Raw genomic sequence first — 17,026 nt, forward strand, 5'->3', positions numbered from 1 at the left:
AGGCCGGTCTCACAGCCTTGCTCAGCAGCTTGCGCAGCAGTTCCCCCGCAAGGCTAACCTTTCTTGAACTGTCTTGGAAGTGGTCTCGGTTCAGTATTATTTTGTTACGCTGCAATGGTGCCCAGTTTTTGTAATCTGCTTCTTCGTTGCGCTTTATGTAATATGTGTAATAGCCGTGATAGCCTAGCATAAGTTGCTTGCTTATTTATTTCCCTGTTGTCTTGTTTATTTGTTTGCTTGTAGTCAGTGCAGTTCTTTTTCCGCGGTTTGCTAGTGGCTGCAATAACCTATTTTTTAAAACTAGGCCACAATAACCATGGGCTAATATTTACTGTAGTGACACTGGGCCTCCTACGGGCCGTAGAAACAGTGGGCCTTCTATGGGCCGTAGAAACAGTAGGCCTTCTAGGGGCCGTAGAAACAATGGGCCTTCTACGGGCCGTAGAAACAATGGGCCTTCTACGGGTCGTATCATCAATGGGCCTTATACGGGCCGTATGATCGATTGGCCAAACATGGGCCAATAACAGGCCGCATTATGGTCGTAAACGGGATAGAGTTCGAATCGTCCGTTCATGGGCCGACCATAACGGGCCATCGTTAATAGGCCGTATTTGATGACGCTATGAAAACGGCCCAACGTATTAACGGACCACAAACGGGCTGACTGTAACCACGGGCTGAATTTGGCCCACAAGTAGAAAATGACAGTAACGGTCTGTAAGTAAACGAATGCTGGAAATGAGCCCAAGAATAAATGGGCTCTAAGAAGGCCGAAAGATAACATGGGCTGGAAACGGCCCAACGGAATAACGGGCCGTTAATGGGTATAAAGTGATACACTGTTCATTACGGGCCAGTTTCACCACGGGCCGTTAATGGGTGTCAACTGATACACTGTTCAATACGGGCCAGTTTCACCACGGGCCGTTAATAGGCCAAGAGTTACATAGGGCCTCATATGGGCCGAAAGACGTCATGGGCCATACATGGGCCAGAAGTGAAAACGGGCTGGAATCATATTGGATGGCCCAGATGACGCTACTAGGCCTAATTCGGATAGGGCGTAACGGTCCTTGGGTTAGCTGGCTGTAAATGGGCTATATGCGAACAGGCCATTAACAGGCTTTCCATGGGCCGGCCCGCCACCTTTTGACCAAGTCAAACGGGCCGGCCTTTTCACAGGAATGGGCCTCTGTTGGGCTGTGCCACGTGTCGACATATCATAGGCGCCTTCTGTCCAATGAGTGGATGACATCTGTCCCAACGATGAGCCGACACGTGTTTCCTCCAGCCAATGATGATTTTACACGTGGAAAATCCCCATTGGTCAGGGCTGTTAACGGGTTATCAGATCCAAAACCCGACCCGATACTTAACGGCGTTCCGTTACGGTGGATGCCACATGTCGGTCACCCTTGACGAAAGCACTTCTGTGACGCGCGATTTATCGTCATGGAAGTGGACACTTCCGTGATGATAATTTTGGTAATGTCATGGAACACTTCTACGACAGCGCGGGTATGAATATATTGATTCTGTCATAAATTTGTCATGGATGTACATGCATGACAAAAAACGCGACCTACTGTGACAAACACGTATCATCACGGAAGTGTATTTTTTTTGTAGTTTGACAAAATGAGAGACTCTCTATCATGAAGATCACGGTGCTACTTTGAAGCACAAGTGTGGTAAAACGATAGTAACATTGTCCCTTCTCTCTTTTTCTCTCATCATTTTTTTATTTGGGCCTTTTCTCTCTTTTTTATGGCCTCCTTTTTTTTAGTCCGGAGTCTCATCCCGACTTGTGGGGGAATCATAGTCTCCATCATCCTTTCCTCACTTGGGACAATGCTCTAATAATGACGATCATCACACTTATTTACTTACAACTCATGAATTACAACTCAATACTTAGAACAAAATATGACTCTATATGAATGCCTCCGGCGGTGTACCGGGATATGCAATGAATCAAGAGCGACATGTATGAAAGAATTATGAACGGTGGCTTTGCCACAAATACAATGTCAACTACATGATCATGCATAGCAATATGACAATAATGGAGTATGTCATGATAAATGAAATGGTGGAAAGTTGCATGGCAATGTATCTCGGAATGGCTATGGAAATGCCATGATAGGTAGGTATGGTGGCTGTTTTGAGGAAGATATAAGGAGGTTTATGTGTGATAGAGCATATCATATCACGGGGTTTGGATGCACCGGTGAAGATTGCACCAACTCTCAAGGTGAGAAAGGGCAATGCGCGGTACCGAAGAGGCTAGAAAATTGCGGAAAGGTAAGTGTGCGTATAATCCATGGACTCACATTAGTCATAAAGAACTCATATACTTATTGCAAAAATTTATTAGCCCTCGAAGCAAAGTACTACTACGCATGCTCCTAGGGGAAGGGTTGGTAGGAGTTAACCATCGCGTGATCCCGACCGCCACACAAAGGAAGACAATCAATAAATACTTCATGCTCCGACTTCGTTACATAACAGTTCACCATACGTGCATGCTACGGGAATCACAAACTCCAACACATGTATTTTTCAATTCCACAATTACTCAACTAGCTCAACTATGATATTACTACCTTTATATCTCAAAACAATTATCAAGCATCAAATTTCTCATGATATTAATTAAAGCAAATTGCCATGCTATTTTAAGACTCTCAAAATAATATAAGTGAAGCATGAGAGATCAATAGTTTCTATAAAACAAATCCACCACCATGCTCTAAAAGATATAAGTGAACACTACTAGAAAAAGGCTTACTAGTGGCGCACAAGTTTTGCCTACTAATGGCGCACTACTGGTGCGCCACTAGCATCACGCCACTAGTAATTTTTACTAATGGCGCACCGCTGGTGCGCCATTAGTATCTGGTACTCTAATGGCGCACCGGGCAGTGCGCCATTAGTATAGGCCACGGTGCGCCATTAGTATGCCTCCCAGGGGGGCATATATACCCATGTGCTTTGCCATACTAATGGCGCACTGCAGTGTAATGCGCCATTAGTATCCTTCGGCATACTAATGGCGCACTGCTGGGTGATGCGCCATTAGTACCCTCTGGCATACTAATGGCGCACTGCTCTGGGATGCGCCATTAGTATCCTTTGGCATACTAATGGCGCACGTTGGCGTGATGCGCCATTAGTATGTATATTACGGATTTTTTTCTTTTCTGATTTTTGCACAGATTACAAAATATATTATTGGACAGAAAATAAGCAGCAGGACACAGCAACAGCAGATTCATCGAATACAATAGAAGATTAGTCTCCGAATACAATTCATCATATTAGTCTCCGAATTCAAAAGACCGAACGAAGATAGAACATTACAAGTCTCGAGACCGCGAGTAGCGAGTTTGTCTTCACATTACAAGTCGATATCGATCATCTAAACTACCATCACATAGAAGAGAGATGCGGTCATCACGATGAGCATCATCGCGATGAAACTGGTCTTCATCCGGTTCCTCCAACGCTCCCTCCTCTCTCCCGCTAGATAGCGCGCGTATCTAGATTCCGCCTCCGCCCTAGTGGTGTACCCTTTGTAACTGTTACCGCTGAAACGGTGAACCTGTCTCCGACACTCCTCCCAGTCGTCGTAGACTCCGGGAACCTTACCCTTGTACACGACATACGACGGCATCTCTATGCACTAGCCAAACAACAGACAATACATAAGCAATATATAAGTATGCAACAAAAGGATCGGAAGAGAAAAGCAAGACATTAATAGCACGATTCATGGTCCTACTAACAAATAGCATCGATTACATCTAAGTTGAACGACTGTCCAAACCAAGAGACATACAAGTTCACTACAGTTTAATTACAACATGAGCTAATGAATGTTTCAGAACTACACATAGCATCACAACTTTCGACTCGACTCATGGGACCGGAGCGTGGATGAAGCCGCCGTCTGTCGTGATGGTCATGAAGTCGCGGGCGTTGTCAGCCTGCATTTGTAGCGTTGTGTCTATCTCGCTGTTGGACGGTTGAAATTTGAGGTAGAACTGCCCCGAGGTACGAAGGACATCTTGATGGATGATTTCTGCAAACTCCGACTGGATGCGAAAGAATTCTTGTCGGATGTCCGCGTCCTGGATTGCCCCCAAGCTTGCGGCCCAATCTTTGAGATTATTTGGTAGCAGAAGGTGATTATGGTCCCGCACGATCGCCCGCATGTGATGGAGGGCGTAGTAGGCATCCTTCTGACCGCCAGGCGGCTGCTTGACGCAGGGGAACGTCGTATTGTGGGTGAACACGTGCCTGCCGTACCTACGAACTGGCCTCTTAAAGGTGCCTCCAGATGCGGCGTAGCCGGGGAGAGCATCATCAAGAACTTTCTTGATATTTGTGTAGTCTATCTTGGAGTCACGGTCCGGGTCGAGATACGTGGCCATGGAATATTTCGGGCTTAAGAGGATGAGTGTGCAATGTGTGTCACTGCACAGAACACGGAATGTTAGAAAAAAAGAACGATCGAAATCTAAGAAATCATATGTTACGGGGCGGTTAGGAGATGACTTACTCGGGAAAGTAAGGCACGAGGAAGTTATCCTTATCTGGGTTTGCCAGAATGACGCCTTCGAGGTGTGAACTCGCGACTTGCCGGTCCCCAGCGCTGCCCAAGATCTTGGCACGCATGTAGAAGGGGTCGACTATCACAATGTCCGGGGTCTTGTCTCTAATGATCCGCATCTCCATACTCAGCGAAAACAGCCGAACGAAGGTGTAGTGCAGCGGATGAAGGTTAAGCATAGCAAAGATGTCATCAAATCGCAGGACGATCGTACCCCCGACGGCGCTATCCACAAAGCCCTTGCCCTCTGGCACCTTGGCCACGAAAACCGGGTATGCCACATCATTCTCTCTGAGACGCCGCTTCTCCAAAGAAAGAACACTGTCATGCAGACTCCGCATAGCACCGGTTGCAGCATTGAGCATATTTGTCGGTAGCATCGGCCTACCCGCCACATGCACCCTCCTCGAGATATCCTTAGGTGAAGGTGGTCCGTCCTGAGCACGGATCGTACTCGGTGCCGGTTGGCTCGCACTGGCGCCCTTGTTAGTCTTTCGTTTCCGTCCCTTCTTCTTGATCTGCTGTAATGGGATCGAGTTCTGCTCACAGACCGCCTTCTTGAGCGTGTTGGGGCTGATAATATTTGGCACCTCAGCTATCTGAGGCTCGGTGAAGGCGGCAGCTGGAGGCGTCTCCTGAGAACTGAACGCCAGACGACGCCTGTTGCAATTGGGTTTCTCCGCCGTACCAGCTAGATCGCGGTCGTCTTTTTGAGGGTTGGGTTCTTGAGAAGGAGGCCCGCAGAACTCGTCACCGTACCCATGTTCGGCAAAGTACTTATCGACGTTGGTAAATGTACCGTCGTCGTTGTCGTCGTCGTCCGGATCCTGTGCCATATGCATGTTCGGATCCTGTGCCATAGGGATGTCCGGCAGGTCCGGTAGCGTTGCGGCGTTCTTGCCATGGCTTGGCGCTGGCACGACTGGCGGTCTTGTCTGTGGGGTGGTGTCCCCCGCCCCCAAACGAATCTGGCTCTTCGGCCAAAGCAGGGGCCAGCTTACACAGGCGCTGAGGGTCATCACATCATCTTCGTCGGCCCCAGCGGGTCGAATCGGAGGTAACAACTCGTCGCAGCCTGGCAGTACCCGAACCAGTTCAACCCTATAGAAGGTGGGTGGCATCGGATTACCGTGGAACACGCGGTTGCCCGGTTGAACGATTCTGCCCTTGGCGACATCGACCAACTCGCCGCCCACGAAGTGCAGGAGAGTGCAAGGAACATCGGTGGCGCCCTGCGAAAACATGTAGGGCGTCAGGGATGCCCAGTCAAAGGCAAGGAGATGAAGTCATCGGCCGAGAGGCTTAGTTACCGTGATGCCGTCGAGCTCGGCTAATGTCGAGGCACCGCCAACGGCGGGCGTGCGCGTGCAACTGACGGAGGGGCCGCTTGCTGGCGAGGTGCCGGCCGGCGTACACCCAGGTGCATTAAGCTCCAATGCCCGTGCCGGCGCCGGAGACACGAATACCGCCTCCGCCGGAGACACCAATGGCGCCGCCTGCGCGTTGTGCGAGTTGCTGGCCGTGAAGCTGGGAACCGGGGGAGGCCCCTGTTGGCCGCCCGCAATCCACGTCGTCAGCCCCTGAATCAAGGTAGGCACAATGGCGGTGAGCGTCGTTCCCAGTTGTTGTTGCACTTGCTCTTGGACAATCTCCGGAATCCGCGCCACTTGTGCCTTGAGTTCTTGAACCTCGCGCGACTGGCTTTCCGAGCTGGTCTTTTTCTCCTTTCGCCCACCAGCGGTATAGTATGACGACCATTTTGTGGACAAGCCTTTGCCGGCCACACGACCAGCTGACGACGGCTTACTGAGCTTATCCTTGTTTTTCATTACGTTCAACGCCCTATTTAAAGGGGTGTCAAAAGGGGAGCTCTGAGATGACCCCGCGCTACTGCTTTCAGCCTCCTGCGGAAGGAATGTGAACCATTTAGAAATTTGGCTTCATTAACTAGAATGCAACCATATATGTAGCTAATTACGCGGGGGTGTATTCCTTACCAGAACTTTCTCAAGCGCCTTGGTCTTCGGATCCGTGGTAAGCTCCTTTGTTACCGGGTCCTCCTTGTACCGGGCCCTGACAAAGTTCCTGGTCTGCTTGTCAGGGAATTTCTCGAAGCGGGGCGGTAGGCCTTGCTCGGCACGCTCCGCGTCCTCCTTGTCCCATATAGGCTCCGCCACTCTATAACCGCCGGGACCGAGTTGGTGGACCCCTAAGTTCAACTGCCGCATTTCTTTCCCCCACTGACTTGATTCGGAGGTTGCGCTGCTCTCGCACTTGATCTTGAACTCCTTGTAGTCATCTTCGCTCATCAAAGGATATTTCGCCTTGATCTTCTCATAACTATCACCTTTTTCAATCATTGCCTTCACCGTGCTTCTCCATGTAGACAGGGCCGTGCTCATCCTCGTGAGGGCGGCACTGTTCACTTTATTCCCTGAGAGGCGTGTGTTTGCAAACTCATTGGGGAACTTGTATCGTTCGTGCAGCTTCGTGAAGAGGAGGCAGCGCAAATTCCCTCGGTCCTTATGCCTTAGGTTCTCGGTGTTGATCGAGACGGTGCTCCGGAGAATGCACCCGAGCTGAACCGAGTACCCCTTGACTACATGTTTGGGCGCCGTTGGATGCCCGTCGGAGTTCACTTCAGTAAATTCCTCCTTGACGGTGCCGAGCACGTTCGGGCGCCGGTCCTTCCGTTGCCTCTTCGGTTGGCTGCCATCTGTGCGTGCGCCGCCATCATCAGTGGTGGCATCCTCGGCGGCACCATCAGTGGTGTCATCCCCGACGCCACTAGGGGTTGTGTAGTCAGGATCGGTGTCTTCCGCGGCGTCCTCATAGCGGTGAGGTTCTTCCTCCATCTCCTGGGACAGCTCCCAGAATTGCTTGCCGCCCGAACCGCCGGCCTCATCGTTGTGGGCCATGTTTCGCTCTAAATAGGAAAAAAGTTTGGTCAAAAAGTTGGTTATTGTCAAGGAACAAGATCATGGTCTCATCATTTAGGGTTTGTCGACACCGAGGCATCCTAAAAGCTAAGCTTTTATCATTTAGGGTTTGTCGACGCCGAGGCACCCTAAAAGCCTAAGCGTACATCATTTAGGTTCTCATCGACACCGAGGCACCCTAAAAGCTAAGCTGGGAAGGAGAATTCTAAGTTGGGCCTAATCACTTGGCTCTATTGCCACCTATGGTTTAATGCAGCAAGAATAAAGGGGCAGTTGATCCTATTTAATTAAGTACTAAGATACCCCGGCCCATGCATTAGTCGCAAGTACCCCATATGTCCTATTTTTAGCAAAGTCATGCTAAAATTCACGGAAAATTTCAGCATGACCTTTGCTGAAAATAGGACATATGGAGTACCCGAATTTGCCGGAACGGAAGTTAATCGACATTCCAGCAAACTCAAGGGCCTCTCGGGGTACGTGCAAAATCATCACGACACGATGGTCGGAGACATGACCTTTGCAAAATGGTCGGAGACACGATGGTCTTTCTCAATGTGATCAATTGATGGATCAACACGTAAAACATGTCCAATAAGTATGATTTATAGAGTCAACATCAGTATGAATATATATAAAGTTTTTCTTCATCAGCCAGGCCCATGCAAGTAACTGCATCCAGCAACTATTTCTGCTACTCTGTAACTAACTACACTCTGTATTTATAGAGTCATTTTAGATGAGATCAGATTGAGCTCCAGCTGCAGCTGCAGCTGAGGTATCCATGAGCCATCATGCCAGCCAGCCAGGAAATAAACTTTACTTTCCAAAGGAAAAAAAATACAATGCATATATAGATAGATGAGCATGTTCAGTTTACAAGAATGAATATAAACAAGCAAAGAATGCATGCATGCATATCAAGAGTTGGCATCTACTGCTACTGCTACTGCTTGCCTCTGCTGCTATTGAATATTTATAATTAACTGAAATTGTTCCTTTAATTACAAGTAAATGCAACTTTTCCATTAATTAAAACTAAACTGTTCCTTCATGATATTCTCTCTTCATCTACCCCTGGCTACTTTCTCTCTTCTCTTCTTCAGTTAATTAAATGAATTTTACTGATGTTGTTGTTAACTGAATTTTACTGATGTTGTTGTTGACTTGCTGTTAATGAACAGTGGCTAAAGATATATAAAACTCCATTGCAAATGTGCCATGTCAATACAACAACTCTTAGAAGTGAAGAACAGGTTCTCCAAAATGAGTAGAAAGGGAGCATGCTGACATCTATACAAGCCAATAATGATTTACTACTCAATGGAACAGGGTAAGATAAACACCAGTCAATAAATTTACTACATCAAAAGGAGTAAAACTCAACAATGCAGCACTATCTCTGAACCTAACCTTTGTTTAGTATGGGTATGACAAATCAATGAGTTGGTCATCACAATGTCAAATGCCATTGGAAGACAAGAAATCAGGTCATCACATAACAACAATTGGATGGCCTCGTGAACAACCAAGACATCCTTGAATGGCTGCCAAGTTACTACTAGCAGGCTCAAAAGTCAAGTAAACTGAAGATTGACCTTCTGAAGGTCTAAGTATGGCTGTGCTGTCAGGTTACTACTAGCAGCAACATGGAAGTAGACTTGATGATAACTATTGCACAAATATGTAAGAAAGGAGCAAGTGCATCTACTTATTGGAACAAGCCTGACAGTGGGAAAGCTATAAACTTATAATGACCGCGTTCAGATAAAAGATTGCAACCAAGCAAATCTGGAAAATGTATTATCAACTATAAAATATGGGTTGCAAACCAAACAACTAAGCATACTTTGTCAGATGATAACTATTGCAAACCAAACAAGTAAGCAGAGCACATGTATATACCTGTATCACTGTCTTGGAGCCAACAAACGCCTCAATTTTTCTCCAACCGCGATCGAACCTGTTACGCAGAAACACAAACAGAGAGATACATGTAACTAACGAGGACAGACAGACAAGGTAACAAGAACTCCACAGCTCAATTAAGCCTATGCTTCTTCTTTCACTCTAGTGTACCATTGTGGCAAAGCCATATATGTATGTACAGAGGAACTTTGTTTTGGATGACTGTTTTTCAATGGTTTTTGAATGAAAACATTATGACAGCTTGCAAACACAGGACCATGTCATTATCATGGCAGTCCACTATATATTTTTATGACAAAATACATCATTATCAGGGCACATTATGGCCATTTTCTTACATGATGCCAAGCTAATGACTGACATCTGTTCTTGGCAAATGATGAGTCTCTGGTGCCCCTTGCAAATTGTTGATGCCACATTGTACTTGTACCCCATATGTTTAACCCCAAACACAAAAACATCACCACAAGGACTGAGATAAAAACTAATACTATCATGTACTTGAAGAAACCCTGTTCTTTTCTCTTTCCGTTTTGAACCTGACACACACTGCATCATCACATATTTTCCTAGAAATTCAGTACAGCATGTTGGGGGTGAGGGGCATCACCTCGAATCACCTAGAGGACGCCGGCGGGGAGAGAAACCTAGGGGGAAGGAGGGGAGGAGAGAGGAGGAATCACCTAGAGGACGCCGGCGTCGAGGAGGCTGCGGGCGGCGATCCGGAGGAAGGGGCCCGTGATGTCGTCGGCGTCCTTGGCCGCCTTCTTGACCTTCCGAGCAGAAGAAGGCACGGGTGGTGAGAGGAGGAGGAGGAGAAGCTAGGGGGATGGGGGAAGGGAGGGAGGGGACGTACGTGCTGGGGCGGGGCGGCGAAGGAGCGGCGGGCGCGGGGGCGGCGGCGCGAGGGAGCTGCAGTGGTGGGGGGCGGCGGGGGTGGAGTCCGGCGGGGGTCGGGGCGGCGGCGTCGAGGCAGCGCAAGACCACAGCGGCGGACGACGTGCAGGCGCGGCGGACGGAGGGGGCGGAGCAAGGGGGCGGCGGCGTACGGTTGGGGTCGAGTGGGGGATCTGGCGAGGGAGGGAGGGAGGCCACAGTGCGAGGGGAACAAGTACGTCGATTCTAATGGCGCACCTCCCCCTGGTGCGCCATAAGTACGTCGATTCTAATGGCGCACCTCCCCCTGGTGCGCCATTAGAATTTTGTTTTACTTACTAGCCCGACTGGTCAGGTTATATTCCACCTAACCCTATCTCCATCAGAACACGCCCACTAGCCCGACTGGTCAGCACGCAGCACACACACTAGGAGGTCCTGGGTTCGATTCCCAGGCTCCCCAATTTTTGTTTTTATGCATTTAAAATGCTGTTTGATATTTATTTGTGTTTAAATATGTTCAAACTTGTTTAAATCATAACAGTAATATTTTTTATAAAAACAGTAATGATTTTTTAAAAAATATCATCAAATTTGTTATTTGAAAATATAATCAAATTTGCTTTTTTTGCAAATTTAGTTGCATTCATTTGTGACGGTGGAGCGGGCCGGGGAGGGTGCGGGGGAGGGTGCGGGGGTCGTCGGCGACGGCCGGTGGAGCGGGGGAGGGTGCGGTGGGTCGTCGGCGACGGTGGAGTGGGGGAGGGTGCGGGCCGGGGGTCGGCGGCGGCGGCCGGTGGAGCGGGGGAGGGTGCGGTGGGTCGTCGGCGGCGGTGGAGTGGGGGAGGGTGCGGGGGGTCGGCGGCGGCGGCCGGTGGAGCGGGGGAGATGGTGCCCATGAAATACAATCGAGAAATGAAGGCTACAATTTAAATACAATCGATCTTAGCTAGCTATCTGTTCACAATCTTCTTGCCCTTATTTTTCGTAAATGGAGTTCTTCTCTTGAACGGACGTCCTTTAGGTAGGGTGGTCCTGCTTCTTCTTGTGGTGTATGCTAATACTTCATCGTCGTCGTCATGTTCCATCTTCGGGTCGCCGTACTTGTCGAAGTCTTGCTCATTGGCGACTCCATCCATTCCGATGATCTTCCTTTTGCCTCTCCTCACGACAACACGACTGGGCTTTGATGGGTCGGTAATGAAGAAGCATTGGTCCACTTGGGAAGCCAGTACCCATGGCTCATTTTTCGCGGTGACGTTCGCGCCTGCGGTCTTGGATTTGGCTTCGGGTATAACCATGGTGGTGAAATACCGGTCTTCTTTTATGACGCTCTTGGCCCATCTGACACGGAACATCGGGACCTTCTCTCCAGCGTAGCTCAGCTCCCAGATCTCCTCGATCCTTCCGTAGTATCTATCCTTGTCGTTACCGGTGTAGGATTCCATCGTTACCCCGGAGTTCTGATAACCATCGCTCTTCATGTCCTTGTCCTCGGTGTAGAATGTGTAGCCGTTGATATCGTACGCCTCATACGTCATCAGGTTGTGCTCGGCGCCCTGTGACAAGGCGAATATGAGTTGTTCTTCCGCGGAAGAATCCTCATGTAAAGGGTACGACAGAAGCTTCTGCTTGAACCAACGCGTGAAACATGAGTTGTGCTCTTTGATTATATCTCCGTCTGTCCTCTGTTGGCCTCGGTCATTGTACGTCTTCTCAATAAACGTTTTGTGCTCTACCACCCAAGGATCGACCACGTCTATGTGTTGTAGCGCGACTAGGTTTGCTCTTTCAAAGTCGGCGAGTCGACCATCGAAGTCGACATGCATTTCGCGGCGACCCTCACGGTGACCCCATCCAGCGAGCCTGCCGAGGTGCCTGTTGACGGGCAGACCAACGGGGTTCTCGATGCCTAGATAATTCGTGCAGTAGGAGATGCACTCTTCGGTCAGAAAGCCCCTGGCTATGCTTCCCTCTGGACGTGACATGTTGCGAACGTATCCTTTGATGACACCATTCATCCTTTCGAACGGCATCATGCTGTGCAGGAACGTCGGCCCGAGTTGGATGATATCCTCCACGATATGGACCAGCAGATGCACCATAACGTCGAAGAATGCGGGAGGGAAGTACATCTCAAGCTCGCATAGTATCACCACGATCTCTTCCTGTAGCCTTCTGAGTTGCCTCACGCCAACCGACTTCCGAGAGATGACGTCGAAAAAGTTGCATAGGCCAAATAGCGTTTCACGGACGTGCGCGTCCATGATCCCACGGATTGCAACTGGAAGTATCTGCGTCATCAGCACGTGACAGTCGTGAGACTTCATCCCGCTGAACTTCTGCTTCACTGAGTCTAGGTATCTGCTTATCTTCCCCGCGTAACCGTAAGGAAGTTTTACTCCTACGAGGCAGGTGAAAAACTGATCGATCTCCTCCTGACTTAGAGTGAAGCACGCGGGAGGGAAGTCATTTCCGGTCTTCTTGGCCTTTTTGCCTTTGCGACGACTTTCCGTGTCCTGCTTCGCCTCATCATCATCATCATCATCATTAGCGTGAAGCTCCTCCCTGATGCCCATTGATTTCAAGTCTGCCCTTGCTTTCGGCCCATCTTTGGTCCTCTCTGGCATGTTGAGCAGGGTACCAAGCAGACTCTCGCACACGTTCTTCGTGATATGCATGACATCAAGGCTGTGAGGCACACGGTGGATCTTCCAGTACGGCAAGTCCCAGAAAACAGACCTCGTTTTCCATACCTTCAGCAGTGGCTCTGGCGCCTTTCGCTTCTTTCCCGGCTCTGGCGCCTTTTGCTTCTTTCCCGGCAGTGGGCAATCTTTCCAATTTTTCAACAGCTCGTCTATTTCCTCGCCGCTCCTCGTACGCGGGCGTCTTCGGGGTTCGGTTTCACCATCGAACAGATCCTTGCGTTTCCTCCACGGGTCATCGTCGCGAAGCCACCTTCGATGTCCCATGAACACGGTTTTCGAAGACCCGGGATCTCTATCTAGCTGGCGATACGTTGTGTCATCCATGCACCTGACACATCCAGAAAATCCGTGGACCACCTGCCCCGCGAGATATCCGAAACCGAGATAGTCGTGCACCGTCGTGAGCAGTGCGGCTCTCATAGGGAAATATTCTTTCTCTGCGGCGTCCCACGTATTGGCTGGCGTTTTCCACAGCGTGTCTAGCTCCTCTTCCAGCAGCCCCAGATACAGATTGATGTCGTTCCCTGGTTGTTTCGGCCCTTCAATTAGCATACTCATGTGAATGTACTTCCTCTTCATGCACAACCAGGGGGAAGGTTGTACATCCACACAAACACAGGCCAGGTGCTATGTGTGCTTCTCTGGCTGCCAAACGGATTGACTCCATCGGTGCTCGCGCCCAGCACGATGTTCCTTGGATCGTTCCCAAATTCTGGGTGTTCGAAGTTCAACGCTTGCCACTGGCTCCCATCCTTAGGGTGACTCAGCATCTTGTCTTTTTTATTTATCTCCGGATCATTTGCGTCATCTTCTCGCTTCTTCTCCTCCCTATCCGCGTGCCAACGCAGGAGCTTTGCTACCTTAGGGTCCGCAAAATACCGCTGCAGACGAGGAGTGATCGGAAAGTACCACACCACTTTTCGAGGAGCTTTCTTCCTCTTCTTGTATCGAGTGACGCCGCACACCGGACATATGGTAGACTCCGTGTGCTCGTCCCGATAAATGATGCAATTGTTCATGCACACATGGTATTTCACGTGCGGTAAATCCAGAGGACACACGATTTTCTTCGCCTCCTCGAAACTGGTCGGGCACTTGTTCCCCTTGGGAAGACGTTCGTGCCAGAATGACATGTTCTCGTCGAAGCATGCGTCGGTCATTTTGTGCTTTACCTTCATCTCCAGAGCCATGAGCGTTACTTTCAGGCGGGTATCCTCGGGCCTGCATCCTTCATACAATGGAGTAACCGCGTCTATCTCCAGTTGATCCAGCTTGGCTTTCTCTCGGGCGGCAGCTCTTGCGTTATCCGTCTGCTTGAGAAGCAGCTCTTGAATATGAGGGTCCTGCACCCAGCCCATCGATGGTCCATCGTCGTCTGCTCCGCCGGCATCTTCATCTTCATGATCATGCCCTTCGTCTGCTCCCGCATCTTCCTCATCATCATGTCCGGCATCTTCTACATGATGACTGTGTACAGCATCACCGTCGTGATCATGTCCTGGAGATTCTTCGTCTTCTCGCCCGCCCGAGCCGCGGTGGTTGTCTTGCTGCCCATCCTCATTTCTTGCCCGACCCCCATGGACGACTTCATAGTCATCTTCATCACCTTGCCACCGATAGCCATCCATGAAACCACGCAAGAGCAGGTGGTCCCGCACCTGCCCGGAATCCGGGTCCCCAATAAGGCTCTTCAGCTTGCATCTTCGACACGGACATCTTATCTCCGTCTCGTTCTTTTCAAGCATCTCGGCCTTCGCGGAGCTCAAAAACCTATTCACGATGCCTTCGGTCATCGTGCGGACCATGGTCACCTGCGGGGTAGAGCAAAACGATATTTTAGAACCAAGAAAAATTTGGCATGACTTTCCCTAAAAATAGGACCAAAAAGAATGCATAGTGCCAAAATTCTCGCCGAAACGGAAATGAATCAACATTCCGGCAAAATATTGGCAACTATCGCATTTCAAATACCGGTACCTGCAAACACAAACATATATGCAACACCACAAACATATGCAACACCACAAACATACATAGATCTAGCTAGGACATAAAAAGTGCATGTGCACGTTGTTGGAGGGAGAACAACATAAAGATAGCTTCCCCCTTACTTACCTATCAAAAAAAGGGGCTTTAACCACGTAATTTGGACAAATTTATGGTGCAAATGAGGTGAGGAGGAGGAGGCAGCTGAGACAAGCTTGGAGGAGGGAGGAGAGAATGAAGTGGGGAAAGTGAGTGGGTAGGTGTGGCTGTCCAAAATATCTAGCTCGTCCCAGGTTACTAATGGCGCACCACCACATAATGCGCCATTAGTAACCCTGGTTACTAATGGCGCACCTGCTGGTGGTGCGCCATTAGTAGTTTTGCAAAAAAACACTAATGGCGCACGGGGGAGCAGTGCGCCATTACTAGCTTAAACTAGTAATGGCGCACTGCCCCGGTGCGCCATTAGTAGTTTTGCAAAAAAGTAAAAATAAAAAAATATTGTAGTGGCGCACTATGTTGCTGGTGCGCCATTACTAGTTACAACTAGTAATGGCGCACTGTGTCCTGGTGCGCCATTAGTATGTCTGGCAAAATAAATAAAATAAAATTTGTTACTAATGGCGCACCGTGTGTCTAGTGCGCCATTAGTGTATTTCACACTAATGGCGCACCAGCACACGGTGCGCCACTGCTACATAGCAATGGCGCACCACCTGTCTGGTGCGCCATTAGTGGCCATTCCATCTATAGCCCTTTTCCTAGTAGTGGAAGCACTAGAGCAAAAAATATATATCTCAAAAAATATAAGTGAAGCACATTAGAGTATTCTAATAAATTCTGAATCAAGTGTGACTCTCTCAAAAGGTGTGTACAGCAAGGATGATTGTGGTAAACTAACAAATAAAGACTCAAATAATACAAGACGCTCCAAGCAAAACACATATCATGTGGTGAATAAAAATATAGCTCCAAGTAAAGTTACCGATGGAAGTAGACAAAAGAGGGGATGCCTTCCGGGGCATCCCCAAGCTCTGGCTTTTAGGTGTCCTTAGACTATCTTGGGGTGCCATGGGCATCCCCAAGATTAGGCTCTTGCTACTCCTTGTTCCATAATCCATCAAATCTTTCACCCAAAACTTGAAAACTTCATAACACAAAACTCAGCAGAAAATCTCGTAAGCTCCGTTAGCGAAAGAAAACAAAAGACCACTTCAACGTACTGTAATGAACTCATTCTTTATTTATATTGGTGTTAAACCTACTGTATTCCAACTTCTCTATGGTTTATAAACTATTTTACTAGCCATAGATTCATCAAAATAAGCAAACAACACACGAAAAACAGAATCTGTCAAAAACAGAACAGTCTGTAGTAATCTGTAACTAACGCAAACTTCTGGAACTCCAAAAATTCAGACAAAATAGGAAGACCTAGACAATTTATTTTATTGAGCAGCAGCAATTGGAATCAATATTTTATCACGTTCTGGTGATTTTTAACAATTATTTTCGTGAACAGAAAGTTTCTGGAATTTACAGCAAGATCAAATAACTATCATCCAAGAAGATCCTATAGGTTAAACTTGGCACAAACACTAATTAAAACATAAAAACACATCTAACCAGAGGCTAGATCAAAGATTTATTCCTAAACAGAAGCAAAAAGCAAAAAAATACTAAAAATAAAATTGGGTTGCCTCCCAACAAGCGCTATCGTTTAACGCCCCTTGCTAGGCATTAATAATTTTGATGATGCTCACATGAAAGACAAGAATTGAAGCGCAAAGAGAGCATCATAAAACATGTGAAAATCACATCTAAGTCTAACATACTTCCGATGCATAGGCATCTTATAGGCAAACAAATTATCAAGGCAAGCAAAAACTAGCCTATGCAAGGAAGTAGAGATAAACAATAGCAATCTCAACATAACGAGAGGAAAATTAGTGACATGAAAATTCCTACAA

Source organism: Triticum aestivum, chromosome 3D, assembly GCF_018294505.1.
Source record: "Triticum aestivum cultivar Chinese Spring chromosome 3D, IWGSC CS RefSeq v2.1, whole genome shotgun sequence".
Taxonomy (NCBI): Eukaryota; Viridiplantae; Streptophyta; class Magnoliopsida; order Poales; family Poaceae; genus Triticum; species Triticum aestivum.